The sequence below is a fragment of the Carassius carassius genome, unplaced genomic scaffold (genome assembly GCF_963082965.1).
Source record: "Carassius carassius unplaced genomic scaffold, fCarCar2.1 SCAFFOLD_62, whole genome shotgun sequence".
Taxonomy (NCBI): Eukaryota; Metazoa; Chordata; class Actinopteri; order Cypriniformes; family Cyprinidae; genus Carassius; species Carassius carassius.
The window spans coordinates 79620-104147 of NW_026775179.1; the positions used below are offsets into that span (position 1 = coordinate 79620).

At 37.0% G+C, this 24528-nt stretch overlaps 1 protein-coding gene across 1 annotated transcript in view; it reads right to left on the reverse strand.

The window, feature by feature from the left end:
* The window catches only part of LOC132137517 (SEC14-like protein 1), a 96920-nt gene that overhangs the window by 25707 nt on the left and 46685 nt on the right, over positions 1-24528 (reverse strand). The window lies entirely within an intron of this gene.

Below are 24528 nucleotides of genomic sequence, written 5' to 3' on the forward strand. Positions count from 1 at the left end.
ACGCGCTCACCTCCCTACAACACAAGCTCTCCACCACCGTTTCCATGGGACGACACCGCCCACACAGACACCTGACAAACACAGCGACACAGACGCTTACTACTCACTCCCTCTCCCGGTAAGCCTGACGGTGTCAATGACAATCAATCACGAGGAAAACTAGTTAGCACTATCAACAATAATCACACTGAAGACATGACCAGCCTACTCGGCGTCAGATACGTTTGCAAACAACATTTTCACCGGAGAAAGAGGTAAAAGCTTATAAATAAACACTAGGTGATTATTAAATGTAATTATTAAATATAATATGCCTTCTATTTATAGATCGTCTGACTAAGTTTACTTATCTGAGCCAACGACATAATCACTCTCACTAGATATAAAGAGAACGTTGACTTTCACTCGATGCTATTCACTGAACGCAAAAAGAAGTTTGTTGTATGCACTGCTGTTCATAGACTACTATCTCCAGCAGTCATTGCTGGGTTTCTAAATGGTAGCAACTCACCAGGACACTTCACCAACTCTCCAGTCATTCTCCTCTAACCATGCATTTATTTGTCTTTGACGGCCATCGGCTCTCGGTATTTCCTCATTCGCCCTCTCACGTCTAAACGGTTCGAAATTATATGGCTGTGGGCCATCATAAATGTTAACTGTGGGTCTTGCCACCTCTTCCTCATCCCAGTTAGACGCCATAGTCAGTGTTAGAACTAGTTCTAGTAGCTGAGCAAGGCTGAGGAGGCTACGTTCCACCACGGCTGCCTCATGTGACGTCATCGCCGAATTGGGTAAAAAATAACCGTTACTAACCAAAAACTACAAAAACTGGACTTTAACACCATTTTGGAGACATTTCTAACTTTATATACATATCTTGACTGCTTTATGTACCCATTAATCGACAGTGGTGTTTAACCTGCACCATGGCCTTTAACTATCATTTTGCATTATTGACACACTGTTTTCCTAATGAATGTTGTTCAGTTGCTTTGACGCAATGTATTTTGTTTAAAGTGCTATATAAATAAAGGTGACTTGACTTGAAGCATCCATAACTGTCATGTCTGTATCACCTTATTATTAGGAATGCACAATATTATCGGACTGATACGGAATCGGCCAATGATGGCTTTAAATATTAATATTTGCATTGGCCCAATATGGAAAATTAAACCAATGTGTCTTGCCGATAAGAGTAATACCTTAACTCACATGTGCTCAGGGTGTGTTAGTGATTAGATCACGTCAGCAGTGTGGCAAATTTTTGTCTGAATGATGATTAGATTGACTGTTTTGGATTGCTGCATTTAATCTGTGAAAGCATGTATAGAATGATGTGTTCGGTGCACACGCAGTGGCAGCAGCGGGAGCCTCCCAGGTCCTACCGCCCTTTCGGTAAGGAGTTCAAATTCTTATTTTTAATGAAATTAAAAGTAAATTAGCCTAGCCAAATAATATTTAGACTGAGTTTCTGATAAAATAGCAGAAACAGAAAAAAGCAGTAATGTCGTCAAATAATGAGTAAGGTTAAAAGGTCAGAAGCTACAGCTTACATGAAAAAATAAAAATAAAAATCAAAACTGACACGTGTAAATTAATTTTATATACCGTATTTTCCGGACTATAAGTCACACTTTTTTCATAATTTGGCTGGTCCTGCGACTTATAGTCAGATGCGACTTATTTATCAAAATTAATTTGACATGAGCCGAGAGAAATGAACCAAGAGAAAACATTACCGTCTATAGCCACGAGAGGGAGCTCTATGCTGCTCAGTGCTCCTGTAGTCTACCCCTGAAAACATAGAGCGCCCTCTCGCGGCTGTAGACGGTAATGTTTTCTCTTGGTTCTTGGTTCTAAATAAATGTGACTTATAGTCAGTCCAGTGCGACTTATATATGTTTTTTTATCTCATCATGACGGCTTTTTGGACTGATGCGACTTGTACTCAGGTGTGACTTATAGTCCGAAAAATATGGTATACGGATTAATTTACTAGTGTAATATGTTTTTTTTTCCCTTAAAGAAATCATAAGCTCTAAAAATAGTTTTTTTTTAACAACTCTTTTGCTTTAGACCATCTACAAATGTTAAATCTTAAAATAAAATGTTAGGGTTAACGGCATCTTTCTGGGAAAGAATATATATATATATATATATATATATATATATATATATATATATATATATATATATATATATATATATATATATATATATATATATATATATATATATATATATAACTTAGGGTATAGTTATTTTTAAAGCTTCAATATACTGTCAAAAAACCTTCATTATTATTTAATTCTAACAAATAAGTTCTTAAAAACTAACCTAATTTAAACATATTTCGCTTATAATTTCTGCACTAGAGAGACTTTCATTTCCAAACAAAAGGAAATATATCAGTATTGTTATCAGCCAAAATGAACTGAAAAATATCGCCATATCAGATATTGGCAAAAATCCAGTATCATGGATCGCTATTTATCATGGCTGTTCAGAACAAAAAAGGGAGATGAGTTGTGGATATAATTTGCCTTTGTATAGAAAGTTTCTAGTTTTCTAGTATTAATAATAATTATATGATATTAACTTGTCAAGAGACGTGACAGCACTGAGGAGTCATGATTTCATAAATCTAGCCCTTATAAATCCAAAAATCATTGCTATTAAAAATGTGAGTGTATTTATTTTTCAGTCAGGCCTCCATCTTTCTACAAAATGCTTACTGTTGACATACATTTTTTTAAAAAGTGTGGACTTTGACCTCTCTTATGAAAATATGAAATAAAGTTGGATGAAAATGTAAATTTACTATTGGTTCATAGTACCTAATTTATGGTGGATAAACATGATGTATTCTTTCAAATTTCTATTGAAGCACATTAATGCTGTAAAATACAGACCTAAATGCGGAACTTAAATAGGTCGTTATTTATTTATTATAATAAAATAACTATTTACTTATTTCATGGTAAGGTTGACATTTGCGTTAATTTTCTCCTACAATTTCTTCTTGGAACATAATACTGCCATGAATATTTAAAAAAAATACCTTAACCCTCTTAGGTCTAAGGGTATTTTTGGGGCCTGGAGAAGTTTTTTCATGCCCTGACATTTGTGCTTTTTTCAGTTAAAAAAAAAAAAAAAAAACATCCAAATGGCTCAAGTCTAATCTTACTGCAATCAGCACAAACTGGGCTATAATAATTTGCGAGCAGCACGTATGTACATGATTGTGTTTTTGAGAAAAAATTTTTTGCGCTGTTAGTGAAAAACTAAAAATTTTAAATAACTTTAATAAGATCATAAATAAAAACATACAGAACATTGTTTCCTGGGACTTTTGAGAACTGGAGCTTGTAGCTTAGAATTTTTCTGTCTAAATTATGTGAAAATCATCTTGTTTACTCACTCACAGAAAACAATATATTGATTAAAATTTTCGAAGACACTTTTTGTCTATAAAAGTCATATGCGAGTAGGCATCAACTATCATGAATATCATTAGGATTTACACCTGAAAAAGACAAAGGCCCGTATAATGAGCTGCATAATGAACCTTTCAGTCAGGTGTGTGACAGAGGGAAGAGTTACAAGAAAGAATGTTAGGGCAAAATAAATTTATATATTTTTATGTTTGTAGTTTATTTAGTATATATTTAATTATCTCAAAACATAATTTAACCCTCTGGAGCCTAAGGGTATTTTTGGGGTCTGGAGAAGTTTTGTCATGCCCTGACATTTGTGCTTTTTTCAGTTTCTTATAAATATCTAAATGGGTAAAGTCTAATCTCACTGTAATCAGCACAAACTGGGCTATAGTGATATGTGAAATGAATGCATGTACATGATTGTATTTTTGAGAAAAAAAAAATGTTATGCGTGGTTAGTGAAAAACTAAAAATGTTAAATCACTTGAATAAGGCCATAAAACACATACAGAACATTGGTTTCCGGGATTTTTGAGAACTGGAGCTTTTAGCCTAGAATTTTCCTGTCTAAATTATGTGAAAATCATCTTGTTTACTCACTTACAGAAAACAATATATTGATTTAAATTTCCTAAGACACTTTTTGTTGGTAAAAGTCATATGCGAGTAGGCGTCAACTATCATGAATATCATTGTGATTTACACCCGAGAAGACAAAGGCCTGCATAATGAGATGCACAATGAGCCTCTCAGTCAGCTGTGCCACTGAGAGGGAAGAGTTACAAGAAAGAATGTGAGAACAAAATAAATGTATATAATTTTATGTTTGTAGTTTATTAAGAATATATTTAATTATCCCACAACATAATTTAATATCCACTTGGGGGAGCAGTAAAACAGTTTATTAGAACAATCAAAGCTGACTTTCAAACAAATTTTTTGCATCATTACTCCAGTCACACAATCATTCAGAAATCCTTTTAACAATCTTATTTTCTACAAAAAAACATTTATTGTTATTATTATTATCATTATTATTAATGTTGAAAAGAGCGGAGAATATTTTTCAGGCTTTTTAGGGGGAATAAATTGAAAGAACAGCATTGTTTTTACCTTTGTTACAGTTATCTATTTGTTACATTTATATTATTTACATCAAGCTTTTGAATGGTACAGTATTGTATATTGTTATTGAAACTTCATAATGTTTCACTTGATTATACATTTAGTCAGGAATTATAGTTTGGAAAAAGTCTAACTAGTAAAATGTTTACAAGTTATGTGAAAACTAGTACAAGTATATAAATAAATAAAAAGAGACTTACTCATGTTTATGATATCTGCTGAATAAAGTGCTTCATTCTTTTTTTTCTGAGGAAATCCATTTCTCAAATCCTCAACCACATCACATCTTTTTGGGGTGATTTATGTCTTATTCCTCTCATCGCGAAGCAAACAGTAAAATAAAAAGAACTTGAAGAACAGTCTCGCTGCTTTTTCTTCTGTGTGGGCGTATTCAAGCCGCGCGCTTCAGATTGAGTCTGAATAGCGCGTTCAGCCCGGGGGCGTGGTCACATTAGATATAATGAAGGGAGACGTGAAAAACGGACATCGCGTTGTTTTCATATGGATTACTCTATCATAGAATATCCGTTTTCGGCGGCACTTGTTTAGTTTAAAAGTAAACATGTCAAGCTTTCTATAGATATCTCTCTCATGTCTCTTCGTTGACTATTCACGGAGTTACAGTTCATTTTAATGACGTGTTTGTAAATGAAGATCAGCACAAAGGCTGCAGACAGCACACTTTGTTTGTTATCTTTATTTTATAAGTGCACAAAGTTTTGTTATTATGTCTGTATCCAAAAAAAAGTAGACCCTTTACAGATTCGATTGATGTATTGCTCTTATCTGTACGATGAAAACTGAAAGTGTAATTTAAGTTCTTTTCGGGGTTATCAAGAGAAAATGACTCATAACGCGTATCCGCGTTAATCGACTCCAGAGGGTTAATATTCACTTGCAAGAGCAGTTAAACAGTTTATTAGGAACACTTAAAGCTGACTTTCAAAGCTTAATTTTTAGCATCATAACTCCAGTCACACAATCCTTCAGAAATCCTTTTAACAATCTGATTTTCTGAGCTGAGAATTTTTTTTGTTTGTTACATTTACATTTATTTGTTACATTTATATTATTTACATCAAGCTTTTGAATTATAGTATATAGTAGTGTATATTGTTATTGAAACTTCATAATGTTTCACTTGATTATACATTTAGTCAGGAATTATAGTTTGGAAAAAGTCTAACTAGTAAAATGTTTACACGTTATGTGAAAACTAGTACAAGTGTATAAATAAAAAGAGACTTACTCATGTTTATGATCTCTGTTGAATAAAGCGCTTCATTCTTTTTTCTGAGGAAATCTCAAATCCTGAGGTAATCCACATCACATCTTTTTGGGGTGCATTATGTCTTATTCCTCTAATCGCGAAGCAAACAGTAGAATTAAATAACTTGAACAGTCTCGCTGCTTTGTTTTCTGTTGTGTGGGCATATTCAAGCCACGAGCTTCAAGTGAAACATTATAATCTTAAAAACGCGTTCAGCGTGTGGGCGCATTAGATATAATGAAGGGAGACTTGAAAAACGGACATCACGTTTTCATATGGATTACTTTATCACAGAATATTTGTTTTTGGCAGCAGACATGTAAAGCTTTATATAGATGTATCTCTCATGTCTCTTCGTTGAGTATTCACTGAGTTACAGTTCATTTTAATGACGCGTGTCTAAATGAAGATCACCACAGACAAAGGCTGCAGACAGCACACCTCATTTTATTTATTTTTTATTTTATAAATGCACAAAGTTTTGTTGTTATTAAGTCTGTATACAAAAAAAAAAATAAATATATAAAAAAAATATATAGCTGCAAGCAGCAATAATGGGGCCAAGCACTCCACCGGCAAATTGAGGATATAAACATGGCATGGAGCATCACACCAAAGGAACAATGAGCAATTACAGCAATTTTAGGATGGCTGTAATTGAAATGGCTGAAAAATGAAATACAACCACTAGTAATATAATTTAATGGCTTACCACTTTTGACCAAAAGGTGGTGCTGTAATCAAATCCTTTTGGTGTGTTCTGTGTGAGGTGATAATGGCACACATAAAAGTTTTGTGTCAATATGCTAAAGCATTGCAGAGATGCAGCCTGAAATGTCATTTTGGCATTATGCTTCAAATTCTTCGCTGTGGTATGTGAAATCGGTTTTGTCTATCAACACAACACAAAACACAAAATCCATAACTTTTTTGTCAGCACAGTCTGAAGATCATCTGATTAGAGTTTGGTGAAAATCGGACCACCGGTTTATGAGGAGTTCGAAAAAGTAGGTTTTCAACAAATCAAAATGGCGGACAGGAAGTTCAGCTTATTCTGGCATATTTGGTATCTATGTTGTTGGCATAAGCTTCATTGCAATAGGCTAATGCAATAAAAAGTTATTAACATTTTTATAAATGTAATTATTAATGGTTAATTAATGGTTTATTATTCTTGACCAATAGGAGGCACTGTTACTAAATTGATGTGGCATGGTCAAGTGTGAGGTGACAATGGCACAAACAAAGTTTGGTGCAAAAATGTCAAAGGGATGCAGAAATACAGCCTCAGATGCATGTTGGCATCTTTCCAGCAAATTTGTTAATGCACTAAACGAGAACGGTTTCGTATATTGACACAAAATCCATAACTTTTGGCCAGTGGGGTCTGAAAAGGAAAATTATACTAACGGTCTAGGAGTTTGAAAAAGTAGGTTTCCAACATTAATCAAAATGGCGGACAGGAAGTATGGCCAATTTAAAAAAAAAATGGCTGACATGGGAAAATTGTATATCATTCGACTCGGCATGATCCCTGTCTAGGAAGAGTTCGAAAAAGTATGTTTTTCGAACAACTGAAGAGAGTGAAAAAACTAAACCTTGCGATTTTTAGGGCCCAAGCACCGAGGTGCAAGGACCCTCTTGTATCTGCTTTGTTAGGGCTCAAGCCCAAAGGGGCGAAGAGCCCTATTGTTCCCCTAAGGATTATTCTTGTTATTATTATTATTAGGGCTCAAGCCCGAAGGGGCAAAGAGCCCTATTGTTCCCCTAAGGACTATTCTTGTTATTAGGGCTCAAGCCCGAAGGGGCGAAGAGCCCTATTGTTCCCCTAAGGATTATTCTTGTTATTATTATTATTATTTTTTATTAGACCTTCCGGGGGTTTTTGGGTGCCTTAACATGCTCAAAAACTCTTGAAAATTGGCACACACATTGGAACCTGAGGCCATCAGGACATCGCAGAGACTGGGACCCGGGCGTGGCACAGGGGCTCTACAGCACCCCCTGGAACACAGTCAGATATCTTGAACCATAGCTCACACACACTTGCATATATTTATATGAATTTCAGTACACTTATAGATCTCATTGAGCTGAACAACTTTCACGCTCTATGTCATAGGCTCCGCCCAACAGGAATTCAGCTATTCAGGGCTGTTTAAAAAAAGCATGCTCTGGAATTTGATATACTTGTCATAGGTTTTTTACTTGATTGCCACCAAACTCGGTCAACATGATCTCAAGACATTGGGGATGAAAAATTGCCAGGGGATTTTTGATATCTCAAATGGTTTGCCCGTGGCGCGGCGTTGAAATTTGGGCAAAAAATGAGAAACAGGAAATGCCTAATAACATCCACATACATTGCCTGAGTTTGATCAAACTTCATCGATTTGTTCGATGTATGATACCGATCGTATATATGTTACTATTAAGAGTCAACATTATAGCGCCACCAACTGGCAGCAGGAATTGAGACATTTTCAAAATGCTTTGAATTCAGAATCTTATTTTTACTCTATTTGCTTCAAACTTCATCAGAATAATGACAAAACATGGCCGATGTAAATCTGTTGTGGGGATATTGATATCTTATATATTGTTGCCATGGCAACATGTCAAACTTGAATATTCTGTTATGGTGATTTTGAGGCAGATAACAACCTCAGATTTACATGAAACTCAGAACACATATCAGTATTAGTGATAGCTAGACAATGGAAAAAGCTTTTAAAAGGGCGTGGAAAAGGCACTCTATAGTGCCACCTTTTGTCAAAAGTGGGGGGGTTAGTTTTAGCTACAGACACCAAACTCGGTACGTATATTGCTCTTATCAAGACGGACAACTTTCTAATTCACAGTCATCAGCTACGACCAACAGGAAGTCAGCTATTTTGATTTGAATATGGATTTTTTTTTTGATTGAGCTGTGATTTAATGCATACTCCTCAGAGGAAAAGTTGACTATACTCACCAAACTTTGTCTACATGTTGCAAAAACATTGAGGAACGTAAATTGCGTACGGATTTTGGTTAGCTTGAATGGTTTTGTCGTGGTGATTTTTTGAAATGACAGTAAAAAGGAAATCATTAATTGTCTTGTATTTTTAAATTGCAGCTTCCAAACACTTAAAAGCATTTTTTCATACAGAGATCAAATCATTCTGAGGACATATGCATAGTTTCATGACTTTACAACACTGTATGATTAAAAGAAAATTAAAATACTGTCAGACATCTCAACTCACTCTGTCCCTCTGTTTGAGGAATGTATGTGTGCTGACTGAGTGTGTGTGTGTGTGAGTGGGGGATGGGCATGAGCTGAGTGGCAGACAGACAGAGAGAGAGAAAGAGAGAGAGAGACTTAAACATCTCTTTAATCACCAGAAAAAAAAACTATTTTAAATTTTTATTTTTTTGTTGTTGTTGCTAATTGTGCTGTTTTCATTACAGCTTAAGAAATCTCTTAGGCCTTATCCTTTTCTGACAGTTTCAGGAATTTAAAAAAAAAATCTAAAAATACTTATTTGTGCTGCAAATAATAATTTCAAACTCATTTGATACTGACCTCTGACACCCTGTGACATGACATTTATTTGAATTTACATAATCTAATTGATGTAACAGTAAAACTGTTCAGCTCACAGATGAAGACTAAGCTGTAATGCAAGCAAAACTATTTCACAAATGCTTATAGGTCAATAAAATAATAACAAAACACTTTTAAATTATTTAAAATAAACACTTTAAAATAATGTCTCATTTGTTAACATTAGTAAATGCATTGGTAACGCTTCATAATAGCTGCACTCATTAGCTAAGCATTAGTAAATAGTCAATTCATGTTTAATATAGCCTTCTCCCAAAATTAATAGTCATTAGTAAGCATTTTATAAATACAGCTATGATTAAATTGTTCATGGTTTATATGCAAATTTATTTTGAGAAGATTAAAGGCTGTAATCTTCCTAAAAAATAAATAAATAAATAAATAAATAAATAAATAAATAAATAAATAAATAAACACAGAACTCAGAAACATTTATTTAAATATTTCTGAGTTCTGTGTTTATTTATTTATTTATTTTTTAGGAAGATTACAGCTTTTAATCTCCTCAAAATAAATGTGCATATAAACCATGAACAATTTAATTATAGCTGTATTTATAAATTGCTTACTAATGACTATTAATTTTGGGAGAAGGCTATATTAAACATGAATTGACTATTTACTAATGCTTAGCTAATGAGTGCAGCTATTATGAAGTGTTACCAATGCATTTACTAATGTTAACAAATGAGACATATATATATATATATATATATATATATATATATATATATATATATATATATATATATATATATATATATATATATATATATATATATATATATATATATATATATATATATATACACACACATATATATATACACACACATATATATATATAAAATTGCATAAGTTTATATTAAATTTTTTTTATCAAGTGTACAGCTGTACGGTTTCATTTTTTGAATCTTGAAAAAATATTTCTGTGTTCTTTATCCCTCTGTGTTGTGTTTAACTTTTCAGTTTGGAAGATCAATGATTCTTTAAATCTCCTTTGTGAATGCTTTAAATGTATAAATAGTCCTCACTTTAGATGAGCTCACAAAAATAGATAGCTGGCAATTACTAAATGTTTTATAAAAACCTGACTTTATCATGAATTACAGCTGGAATATATGTCAATAAAGCAGTTATTAGCAAACTGACCAACTATTATCATGTGTCTAAATAATAAGATTTATATATTTACACTAAAATAGTTCATTAATCATTTAATTTCCCTTTTTTAATGATCTCATAAACCACTGTCAACCCCTTAATAACTGGTTTGTAAATGCAATAATTTATAAATGATGAATTGATCCTTAAAGTATGAAAATACAATGATTGAACTTTATAGATATGCTCAAAAACAAAATATTTATAGCTGTATTTATGAACTGCTTAATAATGCCTATTAAAGGAGTGCTATTATGCTTTTTCAATTTTTCAACTTTAGTTAGTCTGTAATGTTGCCGTTTCGTCATAAAAACAGCAGGTGGTGCAGGGGTGGTGCTAGCGCAGTGGATAAGACGAATGTCTTTGGTGTGAGAAACCCGGGTTCGAATCCACTGTGAGACACCAATGTGTCCCTGAGCAAGACACTTAACCCCTTGTTGCTCCAGAGGTGTGCAACCTCTGACATATGTGGCAATTGTAAGTCGCTTTGGATAAAAGCATCAGCTAAGTGAATAAATGTAAAAAAGTCCTGCAAATTTACGAAGCTGAAAGTCCAATTCAAAAGGAGATATTTTATTTAACAAAAATCACTTTTTAAAATCTACAACGAACAAATTGTTTGGACTACAAAAAGCATTTTCTGGGATTTGTGATAACACAAATATTAACAAATGGGATGTGAAAAAAGACATGAAAAAGGAAGTTGCTGTAACTCAGACATACAATGTCCAATCTGCCCCAAACTTCACATGTTGGATAAGACTCTTGACCTGAACAGATCTACATGCCAATATTCAGTTATAGTCATAGCGCCACCTATTGGCAACAGGAAGTGAAATATTTTACACTGCAACAAACTACTCCTAGAAATTTTATGACATCAATGTTATTTTTGTGGTCAGTCTAATCTAAAGACCTGTGTGATGTTTAGTTGTGAAGATCTTGAGTTTTCGTTAAAAGGCGTGTCCATGGCGCCGTGACGAAGTTTGATGTGTCGCCATGGGAATAAAAGATGTTATAACTCAGGCATAAAATGTCCAATCTTGCCCAAACTTCACATGTGTGATAAGGGTCCTGTCCTGAACAGATCTGAAGGCCAATATTCTACTGGGTGTGGCAAAATGGCTCGTTAGCGCCACCTATACACTTTCAACTGAGTGCATATACACTTTCAACGGAGTGCGCCTCAAGCTATGTTTCACGTACATGTACAAAAATCGGTACACACATGTAACACACCAATATCTACGAAAAAGTCTCTTGGCACGAAATCCGAATCCAAACAGGAAGTCAGTTATTTAGAATGATCTCTGCAAAATTGGTGTTGTTTTTGGCATTTTCAGGGGTTGTACTTTAACGAACTCCTCCTAGAGATTTATTCAGATCAACATCAAACATTGGTCAGTTAAATCTAAAGGCCTTTGCGAAGTTAAATTGGGAAGATCTTGAGATTTCGTTGAAGGGAGTGTCCATGGCGGCCTGCCAAATTTCGATGTTTCGCCATGAAAAAGGAAGTTGCGGTAACTCAGACATACAATGTCCAATCTGCCCCAAACTTCGCATGTTAGATAAGTCTTCTGTCCTTAACAGATCTACATGCCCATGTTCAATTATAGTCATAGCGCCACCTGCTGGCAACAGGAAGTGACATTTTACGCTGAGACAAACTACTCCTAGAAGATTTTTTGACTGTATTTTTGTGGTCAGTCTAATCTAAAGGCCTGTGTAATGTTAAATTGTGGCAATCTTGAGTTTTTGTTAAAGAGCGTGTCCATGGCAAAAATGACAAAATTTGATGTCTCAAATTTAAGCAAGAGAAGTTGTTGTAACTCAGGCATAAAATGTTTGATCTTCCCCAAACTTCACATGTTCGATAAGAGTGCAGCCCTGAACACATCTGAAGGCCAATATTCCATTATAATGATAGCGCCACCTGCTGGCAACAGGAAGATTGGCACATATATGGAATAAACATTGATATATTCTACTTATATTTATGAGTTTAAATGCATATTTTTCACCGATCATCTATTTACTAAAGCCACTCGCTGCCGGTGAGCCCGGGTGCAAGGGCCCGTTCATCGCTGCTTGCAGCTTTAATTAGGGCTCAAGCCCAAAGGGCGAGAGGCCTATTGTTTTCCTTAGGATTATTTTTTATTATTATTATTCTTATTATTATTATTATTATTTTCCAACGTCTCGGGGGTTTTGGGGCCCTTAACATGCTTAAAAAGTCTTGAAAATTGGCACACACATTGGAACCTGCGGCCATTAGGGCCGGGCGGAGACTGATACACGGGCGTGGCACAGGGGCTCTACAGCGGCCCCTGGAACACAGTCAGAAATGTTGATGTATAGCTCACACATACTTGCACGTATTAATATGAAACTCAGTACACATATAGATCTCATTGTGCCGAACAACTTCCGTATTGCATGTCATAGGCCCCCGCCCAACAGGAAGTCAGCTATTTAGAGTTATGTAAAAAGCGCATGCTCTGGAATTTGATATACTTGTCATAGGTTTTTTACCCGATTGCCACCAAACTCGGTCAACATGATCTCAAGACATTGGGGATGAAAAATTGCCAGGGGATTTTTGATATCTCGAACGGTTTGCTCGTGGCAAGGTGTTGAAATTATGGCGAGAAATGAGAAACAGGAAGTGTTTAATACCATCCACATACATTTCCTGATTTTAATCAAACTTCATCAGATTATTCGTTGTATGATGTCGATCGCATATATGTGACTATTAGGAGTCAAAGTTATAGCACCACCAACTGGCAGCAGGAAGTGTGTCATTTTCAAAATGCTTTGAATTCAGCATCTTATTTTTACTCTATTTGCTTCAAACTTCATCAGAATAATGTTAAAACACAGCCGATATAAATCTGCTGGGGGGATATTGATATCTAAAAATATTGTTGCCGTGGCAACATGTCAAACTGGAATACTTCTCAGATGATTTTGAGGCATATAACATGCTTAGAATTTCATCAAACTCAGAACACATATCAGTATTAATGATAACTAGACACTGGCAAAAGTTCATAAGAGGGTGTGGAAGAGGCACTCTAAAGCACCACCTCTTGTCAAAAGTGGGGGGGTTAGTTTAGCTACAGACACCAAACTCGGTACATAAATTGTTTTTATCAAGACGGACAACTTTCTAATTCACAGTCATCAGCTACGAGCAACAGGAAGTCCAAACTTTGTCTACATGATGACCAAACTTTGTCTACATGATGCAAAAACATTGAGGAACTTAAATTGCGAATGGATTTTGGATAGCTTGAATGGTTTTGTCGTGGTGATTTTTTTAAATGAACGTAAAAAGGGAATTATTAATTGTATTGTATTTTTAAATTCCAAACACGTCAAATAATTTTTTCATACAGATATAGAAGTCATTATGAGGAAATATGCATAGTTTCACGACTTTACAACACTGTATGGATAACAGAAATTTAAAAAACTGTCAGACATCTCATCTCACTCTGTCCCTCTGTTTGAGTATACGTGCTTAGACTTCCATTGTCTGAGAGAAATAGCGCCCCTACAGGTGCAATTCCCGGACTAAAAAGGGAGGAGACTCTTTTTTAGTTTCTCTTTTAAATCGGTTAAAAATACAAATAAATACTTAGATTTAATTCACACTGACAAGCTAAACCAACATATTTGATTACCACCGGGTCAGGGCTCATTAATAATTGATGTGTGGTCAGTGATACGTGAGAAATACGACATATGAATCACCGCTCTGAGCAGGAGCAGGAGCAGGAGCTTTTTAATATAAAATATTACCACAAATGCACACAATACACCCATTATAACACAACAAGAGCTAAATGCAGGTGTTTGTTACCCGTTTAAGTGTGAAAGACTATTTGAAAGCGCGACGGGCAGAATAACATCTCAACTATCTCTCGAGCTGCAGGATTCTGCCTTTCGTCGTACGAACGAACACATCACGGACAAGATTATTTCAAGATACATAATAGCTTGGCGAATATAAACGGAAACAGCCACGTGAACATAAACTGTTGAGAAATAAATCTGAAGTGGATCTACTGGATTTGAATATTAAAGTGACCGCATTTACCAGCTGCTTCTGCCACGCCCAGGTCCCAGCGTCTGCGGGCTCCTAAAGGCCACAGATTCCAAGGTGTGCGCAAATTTTCAAGATTTTTTGAACATGTTAAGGCCCCCAAAAACCCCCAAGACGTTGGAAAAAAAATACGAACAAGCAGCGATGGCGGGCTCAAGCCATCAAGCCACCCGGTGGCATCAGGTAAACTGTGCCTAGCGGGCACATTCATTTACAATAACCCCCTGGCAGTCAGGTTATAAGGGATACGGCAGTTATAGGGTTAATTTGAATCATCTAGACTTTGAAATCACATTCAGAGAACAATATATATATATAACTTTAGTAAGACTTTACAATAAGATTTCATTTATAAACATTACCCATGTTAACATGAACAATAATTATATAGCAAACTTAAACATTAAAACATTGTTTTATTGGGATTTTTTTCCAAGCACATTTTACCAATTCCAAACCATATCAATCTTAATAACTACCATTATTTTTTATTTAATCATTTATGAGTGATACATAATTGTCCATAAATGCTGGAAGAGAAAAACTCCTTATATTCAGGTGTGCAGAATTATTAGGCATGTTTTCTTTTACAGATGAAATGAGCCAAAAAACTGAAAAGTCGAAAATTATGAAATCTCCATGAGAAATATCAAAAACAAATGCAATACGGAAATTGCAAGGTTAAGACTTGACCATTGGACAAAAAATGCTGACTGGGTCACGGAGTCAGAAAAGAAGGAAAAAAAAAAAAACAGGTGAAGAAATGACAAAATGAAGATTCATTTTTAGTCAATTGTGCATGACAGACTTTTCAGGATAGGAGATGGAATTAAAATGAGCTCCTAAATCTTAATGCCAGATTCTGAAAGATATATTCCTCAAACCGTTGTAGAAGAGAAGGTGGTGCTGGTTCTTCAAGAGTCACTCAAAATCTGTTCATGAAGCTTATATATAAAGTCTTTATACATTTCATTTTACAATACTTCATGCTACTCTAAGTCATTTTTTGGGATCTTTTAAGTCTCTCAGAACCTGACACCTTGTAATTCTGGAGACTCCAGGAAAGTTGCAGTTCTGGAAAATGGTGGCGCTGTAGACTAAATGCTCCATGATAGTTTTACACCTAATTATTCACTTTAATTCTTAATTATTTTCCAGTTAATGTGTTTCTGTTCTTCTCCACCTATTTTTCTTTCTGACTCTTATATCCCAGTATGCATTTTGCTGTCCAGTGATCATGTCTTAAATTTGCAATTACTGTACTGCTCTAATTTTGAATATTTCTCATGGGCATCTAATAATTTCTGATTTTTCAGTCCGAGTTAAACCTCTTTTTTGGCTCATTTTATCAGTAAAGGAAAAAATGCCTAATAATTCTTCACACCTGAATATAAGGAGTTTTTTTTTTCTCTTCCAGCCTTCATGGCCAACTACATATATGTATCACACTCGTTGCCTTCTCTAGTGCAGCTCAACCAATTCTCATCCCATTCGTCCATATTTGTGATATCAGAAAAATCACAGAAAATATCTGTTGTAGTCCAAACAAGTTGTTCATTATAGTTTTTAAAAAGTTTTTTTTTTTTGTTAAATATCTCCTTTTGAATTGGACTTTCAGCTTTACCTTTGCAGAACTTTTTTATGCTGAAACAGCAACATTACAGACTAACTAAAGTTGAAAAAGTGAAAAAGCATAATAGCACTCCTTTAAAGGTGCCATGTGCAAAAATTGAGCTAAAAGTATTAAAAAAAATGACCTACACGCATCAAAAGTATGAGAAGAAATAAGGGCGATGATGTCATTAAAAAAATTTAAAGTTATAGTGCTGCAGAGATATCAACCTTAATTAGCAGTAGCATTACTAGCCCCGGCCCGACAGGTGTCGTAATACCAGTTTCGGCCATGGGAGGCGGTATGCGGGCAACATAACCACCAGCCAACCTGCAATACACGAATAACTCGCACGGCTTGTGGGCGTAATCTAACCTGATGTCAATCATGTGGAAAGTACAGCCCACTACTTCATTTCAGTTCAGGGAAGAGAGCGGAAGGATAACTTGGGCCTAGGGCTGGGCGATATATCGAATATTAGCGATACTATCGGAATAATTTTGACGACGATGTACAATTTGAATATATCGGGAATATCGAATATTTCAAATTCAAGCATACTTTCCCAAAAGAACGCGCCGAATGTCCAAAAAAGGAACCTGTAACTGCTGACTGCTCTACGCCCCTCTACTACGAGAGCTGTAATGATAGCGGTTGCCAGATAACAAGAGTTTAAATCTCCCAATCAGAGCTCCACTGTTACAAGGATACATTTTCTTCCCGGTGTTTGCTTATTTTAAGCAATCTGGCAACCATGCGCACGTGCTCACTCCTCATTGCGGAAGAGCCGCCGATGATAATCTGAAAACACTAACAAGCTGGAATTGAGCGATCTAATGAAAGCGTCGTTCAGCCGGTCTGTGTTCTGTCGTGAGATCTCAACTGTATTGTTTGCATTTGTGATCGCAAAATAAATGCACTTACTCGACCGCTGATGTTTGAATAGAGAAACATAGGCTATGGCCATTTGGAATTACTATTGGGGAATTTCACTGATATGTTTACCAGTTTCCATAATATAGACAGAGAGAATGCAAAAGTCTTTGGTATTCATTTATATATATATATATAAGAAATAGCTATGTGCTTCAGCAACTAGCTCCCCATCTAAGAGGGTTTTTACTGTCAGTAGGAACATAGTTTCATGCCAACAGAGCCTCTCTTAAAACCACAGAAAGTTGACAGACTTGTGTTCTTAGCTTAAAAACTTGTTAAAAAATTAAAATAAAATACTTATCCCAGTTGCATAGTTTAAATTGTGAATTGCATGCACTAAAAAGTTGACAGAATGCACTTTCTGTAACTGTTACTTAATTTGCACTGCTTCAGTTACATATAGGCCTACATGTATTCATTAATAAAAAGAAGTAAGTGATCTCTTGGTCTAGATTTTTTAACTGCTTAAATTAGCTGTTTAATCTAAATGTTTTTTTTTTTTTAATGGGCAAAAGAAAATCATGTTTTATTTTTTATTATTTAAATGCAAACATATCGAGATATATATCGAATATCGTAAAAAATTTGACAATATCGAGATATTTTTTTTTTGTATATCGCCCAGCCCTACTTGGGCCCTTGGCAAGAGACCACCACCCGCTACAGGGAAACAACCGCGCTCGGAATCACAAATCAAATCCGATAAGAAAAGGAGCCGAACCAGAGTAAACATCGGCACTGCTTTCAATCGCTGGAGACATCTGATGGACCTGAAAGAAATGAGGTTCGACACCGAACTTGCAACATTTCTTTTGGATTGGTAAGTTAGATGCTGTTAGTATTTCACTAGAAGTTTGTTTTATATGTTTGTGTATTTTTTTTCGGGAAGTTATAACATAGAAATGTATCGAAGGCTGTTCTATAAACGTGCTAATGTTAGCGATGGCTAACCGTAGCTGCGTTTGATAATTAGCTAGCTATAACTTACCAATTTTTTTATATCATAAGTAACCTGCTCTGTCTAGTCTGTTGGTCTCCGTGTCCTCTTTGCTTCGTGGTTTTTCTGTACGTGAGAAAATTGATGTGTTGCATGAAAGCGTGTGAAAAGAGTCAATTGCGTGTGTCTCACGGTGAATGCTTGAGAGTTGGCAGCTCTGGTTACGTTGGTTGGCGCTAGCTTGGTCAACATCAGCTGTCTGATGTTGACCAATGATGTTGACAGAGTGCTGTCTGTCAAATTAATTTAATTCAAATAATGTGTATATACAACTCAATATGAACAAAACGAATATGAACATATTCACTGGTAAAGGTGAAGGGGAGTAGCTTGAAGATGTCATGTTTCAAAATCACTTGACATCACCCAACGTTCCTCTGGAGGCAAAACGTCCTCTTATAGCAGCGGTTCTCAATTCCAGTCCTCGCGCCCCACTGCTCTGCATATTTTGCACGTTTCTCTTTGTTAACACACCTGATTCAGATAATCAGCTCGTTAGAAATGAACTCCGTGAATGAACTGTTTTTCAAATGTTCATTGCTCCCTACTCTCTGAGCAGGGGAAATCTGTTGAAGTTTACCTCACATCGAAACATTCATTCACTGATTTGTGCTGTGCAGCGTCTTTAAACATGGACAACTGTGACATCATATACCTCTGTAAATCAATACAATTTAAATTCACGTCTTGCACACTTCAATGCACTTTGATTGGAACATATAGTTACGTTCACTTCGAACTGGAATCATGGCTGAATATCCTGTGATGTCCACTTCGCAGGGCACTTATGTTCGAATAGAACAAATGTCTGAGGCGCTAAGAGAAACGTTCAAAATGTGCAGAGCAGTGGGGCGCGAGGACTGCAATTGAGAACCGCTGTCTTATAGGCTTCAGCTATGCTCTAGGGTTGTTGTGAAGGTAGGGGCGGAGCACAGAGACTGCCGTTTTTTTGCCAGATATGACAGATGGCACCTTTAATAATAGGCATTATTAAGCAGTTCATAAATATGGTTATAAATGTTTCGTTCTTGATCATATCTATAAAGTTCAATTATTGTATTTTCATACTTAATTACATAAATTACATTACTTACAAACCAGTTATTAAGGAGTTGTCTGTGGTTCATGAGATCATTAAGAAAGTGAAATTAAATGATTAATAAACTATTTTAGTGTAAATATGTAAATCTTATTATTTAGACATGATAATAGTTGGTCAGTGAGTTAATAACTGCTTTATTAACATATCCCTTCTGTAATTCATGGTAAAGTCAGGTTTTTATAAAACATTTTGTAGTTCAAAGCTACCTATTTTTGTGAGCTCATCTAAAGTTAGGACTATTTATACATTTAAAGCATTCGTTCTGAGCGTTCTGAGCATTTACCAAGATGGCGGCGGCTTATCTCTGTCCGGACAGAACGGTGTTTTCGTGTTTTTTGTCTTGTGAGTCGCAGTGTTTTTGTACATCGTCATCGCGTCTACCTGTCTGTAAGCACGTGGCCACTCAACTGAGACTGCTCTGCTCTCAGTTACTGAAGCCCTGCGACTAGCAAGAGCAGCTTCAAAATCCTCAGTACTCATCTTACTGGACCTGTCTGCTGCTTTTGACACTGTTAATCACCAGATTCTCCTGTCCACCCTCAGAAAGATGGGCATCTCTGGAACCGCACTCCTGTGGGTTAAGTCCTACCTCTCTGACAGATCCTTCAGTGTGTCTTGGAGGGGTGACGTTTCTAAGTCACAACACCTTGCTACTGGGGTTCCTCAAGGCTCAGTACTTGGACCACTTCTCTTCTCCATCTACATGACGTCATTAGGATCTGTCATTCAGAAGCATGGCTTTTCTTACCACTGCTACGCTGATGACACCCAACTCTGCTTCTCATTCCAACCAGATGACCCGACGGTAGCTGCTCGCATTTCAGCCTGTCTGAGTGACATTTCTAGCTGGATGAATGACCATCACCTTCAGCTTAACCTTACGAAGACAGAACTCCTGGTGATTCCAGCTAACCCATTGCTTCAGCACAACTTCTCTATACAGCTGGGTTCGTCAACCATTACTCCTTCGAGGACAGCCAGAAACCTAGGAGTTATGATGGATCATCAATTAAGCTTCACAGACCACATTGCTACAGCGACCCGGTCCTGCAGGTTTGCCTTATACAACATTAGGAAGATTAGACACTTCCTGTCAGAGCAAGCCACCCAACTTCTTGTCCAAGCTCTTGTTCTCTCCAGACTGGACTATTGTAATGCTCTCCTGGTGGGCCTTCCTGCATGTACTGTTAAGCCTCTGCAATTGATCCAGAATGCAGCAGCAAGGGTTGTCTTCAATGAGCCAAAAAAAGCTCACGTTACTCCTCTCCTCATCAGGTTACACTGGCTACCAGTAGCCGCTCGCATCAAATTCAAGGTACTGATGCTAGCCTACAAGACGACCACTGGCACGGCACCAACATACCTAAACTCACTGGTTAAATCTTATGTGCCCTCCAGAAGTTTGCGCTCTGCAAGTGAACAACGCCTTGTGGTGCAATCCCAAAGAAGTTCAAAATCACTCTCACAGACCTTTTCCTGGACTGTGCCCAGTTGGTGGAATGACCTCCCAATCTCAATTCGTACAGCTGAATCTTTACTCATTTTCAAGAAACATCTAAAGACTCATCTTTTTCAACAGCACCTAACCAACTAATACTAGCACTTTCCCTTGTCTTTCCATTTATTAAAAAAAAAAAAACCTGGCTATGCGTTCTATACTAGACTAACTGAGACTTGTCATGGCACTTGTATACTGTTATTGTTCTCTTGTTGACCTGACTGCTTCTATTGTTCTCATTTGTAAGTTGCTTTGGATAAAAGCGTCTGCTAAATGATTAAATGTAAATGTAAATGCATACAGTCGTGAGTTTTTGCTCGATGTCGGTAGAACCGCATTTTTACAGTTAAACTCCGAGGATGCGGAACAGCTGTGGGATCTCGGGTCTGCTACGGAGGCCTTCACCATCACCGACCCCCACTACTGCATCTCGCCCACAGAGGAGGTGCCACAAGTGGTGTGAGAGGAAGCAGAAGAGGGGTAAGCGCGGAGGTATCCGGGCTAGGCTAACGGCTAACCCACACAAGCCATCTATCCCCACCATCGTACTGGCTAATGTACGCTCGTTGGACAATAAACTGGATTACATTTGATTACTACGTTCAACTCAGAGGACTGTAAGAGACTGTTGAGACTGTAAGAGTCCAACATTTTGGACTTTGTTTGGCCGCCTGGCCAAGTGGTGCAGTGGCAACAATCTCTCTCTCAACGTGGAGAAGAAGATTGTTGTAGACTTCAGGAGAGCACACACCCAGCAGGTTCCTCTGACCATCAACGGTGCGACTGTGGAGAGAGTGAGTAGCACCAAGTTCCTGGGTGTGCACATCACAGAGGACATCTCCTGGACTGAAAACACCGCAGCACTGGCCAAGAAATCACAACAGCGTCTCTACTTCCTCTGCAAACTGAGAAGAGCCAGAGACCCGTCCCCATCATGTACACCTTCTACAGAGGCACCATCGAGAGCATCCTGACGAGCTGCATCACTGTGTGGTATGACACCTGCAACGCATCCTGCCGAAAGACTCTGCAACCCATAGTGAGAGCAGCTGAGAAGATCATTGGTGTCTCTCTCCCCTCCCTCCAGGACATTTATGGAACCCGTCTCACCCGCAAAGCGCTCTGCATCACCGGTGCTCCCACTCACCCATCAAACAGCTTCTTCAGTCTGCTACCATCAGGGAGGAGACTGTGGAGTCTCCAGGCCAGGACCAGCAGACTGAAGGACAGCTTCATCCACCAGGCTGTCAGGAAGCTGAACTCCCTCCCGAACTTGCCCCTCCTCCCCTCTTCTGCCCCAGGCACCACTGAACTATGAACTATGTTGGCAGCCTATTTAACACTTGTTGATGCTTTTTATTATTTTGCATGGAGTCCATAACCGTCTTAAACATGCCACTTCCTGTTGCCATTAGGTGGCGCTATGACTTTAATCGAATACGGGCATGTTGAGGTGTTCAGGAAAGGACAGTGCAGTAATATGATGCTGTAGCATTAAGCTAAGTGTTGTTAACATGTTTTAGTATGTTTCTAGCATGCCGCCATTGTATTTATCACTTAATGGCACTTTTTAATGTTACTAGGAGTCCATTACAGTGTTACACATGAAACTTCCTGTTACCAACAGGTGGCGCTATGATTATAACCGAATACGGGCATGTTGAGGTGTTCAGGAAAGGACAGTGCAGTAATATGATGCTGTAGCATTAAGCTAAGTGTTGCTAACATGTTTTAGTATGTTTCTAGCATGCCGCCATTGTATTTATCACTTAAATGCACTTTTTAATGTTACTAGGAGTCCATTACAGTGTTACACATGACACTTCCTGTTACCAACAGGTGGCGCTATGATTATAACCGAATACGGGCATGTTGATTTGTTCAGTACAGTACTTGTCAAATGTGTGAAGTTTGGGGCAGATCAGACGTTCCTAGCCTGAGTTAGAGCAACTTCCTTAATTAGTGCAATAGTTGCATGCTTTAACACTTCGCTAAGTGTTGCTAGCATGTTTTATTATGCTTCTAGAATTTTGCCAGCCTATTTAACACTTGTTGATGCTTTTTATTTTATCATAAGGAGTCCATAACAGTTTTAAACATGCCACTTCCTGTAGCCAGCAGGTGGCACGATCATCGAATACGGGCATATTGATGTGTTCAGGAGAGGACTCTTATTAAATTTGTTCAATTTGGGGCAGATTGGAAACTATATGCCTGAGTTGCAGTAACTTCCTGTTTCACTGCATTAGTAGCATGCTTTAGCACTTAGCTAAGTGTTGCTAGCATGTATTAGTATGTATCTAGCATGTTGCCAGCCTATTTTCCACTTGTTGACACTTTTTAATATGTTCCTAGGAGTCCAAAACAGTGTTGACCACATCACTTCCTGTTGCCAGCAGGTGGCGCAATGAATATAATAAAATATGGGCATGTTGATGTCTTCAGAACAAGACTCTTGTCAAACATTTGAAGTTTGGGGCAGATCAGACATTGCTTGACTTAGTTACAGCAACTTCCTTTTTCACTGAATCAGTAGCATGCTTTAGCAAGAGTTGCTAGCATGTTTTAGTATGTTTCTACCATGACGCCAGTGTATTTATCACTTGCTGGCACTTTTGAATATGTTGCTAGGAGGAGTCCATAAGAGTGTTAACCATGTAACTTCCTGTTACCAACAGGTGGCGCTATGACTATAACCGAATACGGGCATGTTGATATGTTCAGTACAGGACTTTTGTCAAACGTGTGAAGTTTGTGGCAGATAAGATGTTGCTAGCCTGAGTTAGAGCAACTTCCTTAATGCAATAGTTGCATGCTTTAACACTTAGCTAAGGGTTGCTAGCATGTTTTATTATGCTTCTAGCATATTTTATGGCAGATTCAGAGCAAGAAATACCAACATGTTGTCTTTGTGTGGCTTAAAATTAGTAAATTTTGTGTTATATTATGTTTATATGCCAGTTAGGGATGATCATATTGACCGTTTAACCCTTAACCGAAAGTAACTTTTTTTTTTTATCAGGTTCGTTATTTCAAATGCGTTATTTGCGCTTATAGTGGAAGCGAAGCGCTCGCAACGTGCTCGTTTTTTCCAGGCCATTGCCCGAGCCCGGCCCTGGCCCGAGACGCTCAGGCCCTAGCCCGACCCGTGTCCGACAGCTCATCAGAATTATCAGCCCGAGTCCAACACGAGCCCGTGTTTTTATTTATTTATTTATTTTATTACACAGCAGAAGCCTGCCCTATTTGCAACAATTAAAAAGGGGTCAGTTTGTCAGTGTGTTATGTTTCTTTTCATTTCTTTATCAAGTTAATTTAGAAAAATGTTTGGAGCATTTTTTTTTTAAATGACGATTAACGTTAATCAGCCGAGCCGACAGCAAGTAGCCTAAAACATATTTAATCAATTAAGCCTCTCAAATTAACGCTAATACTTTACTTGGCTACAATAAAATCCATAGATATAAAACACTTCAAGCATATCACACAGACAGTTAGTTTAATATATGTTTATTTATTAAACCACAGTGAGTAAAATAAAAAAAAATTGAAATACTGAGGCAGGCTCGCAACAGCGCTCGCAAACGAAATGAGAAATAGCCTACAATCTAAACAAATTAAATTAATTAAAAACAAACAGGTTATCTTACCTCAAAA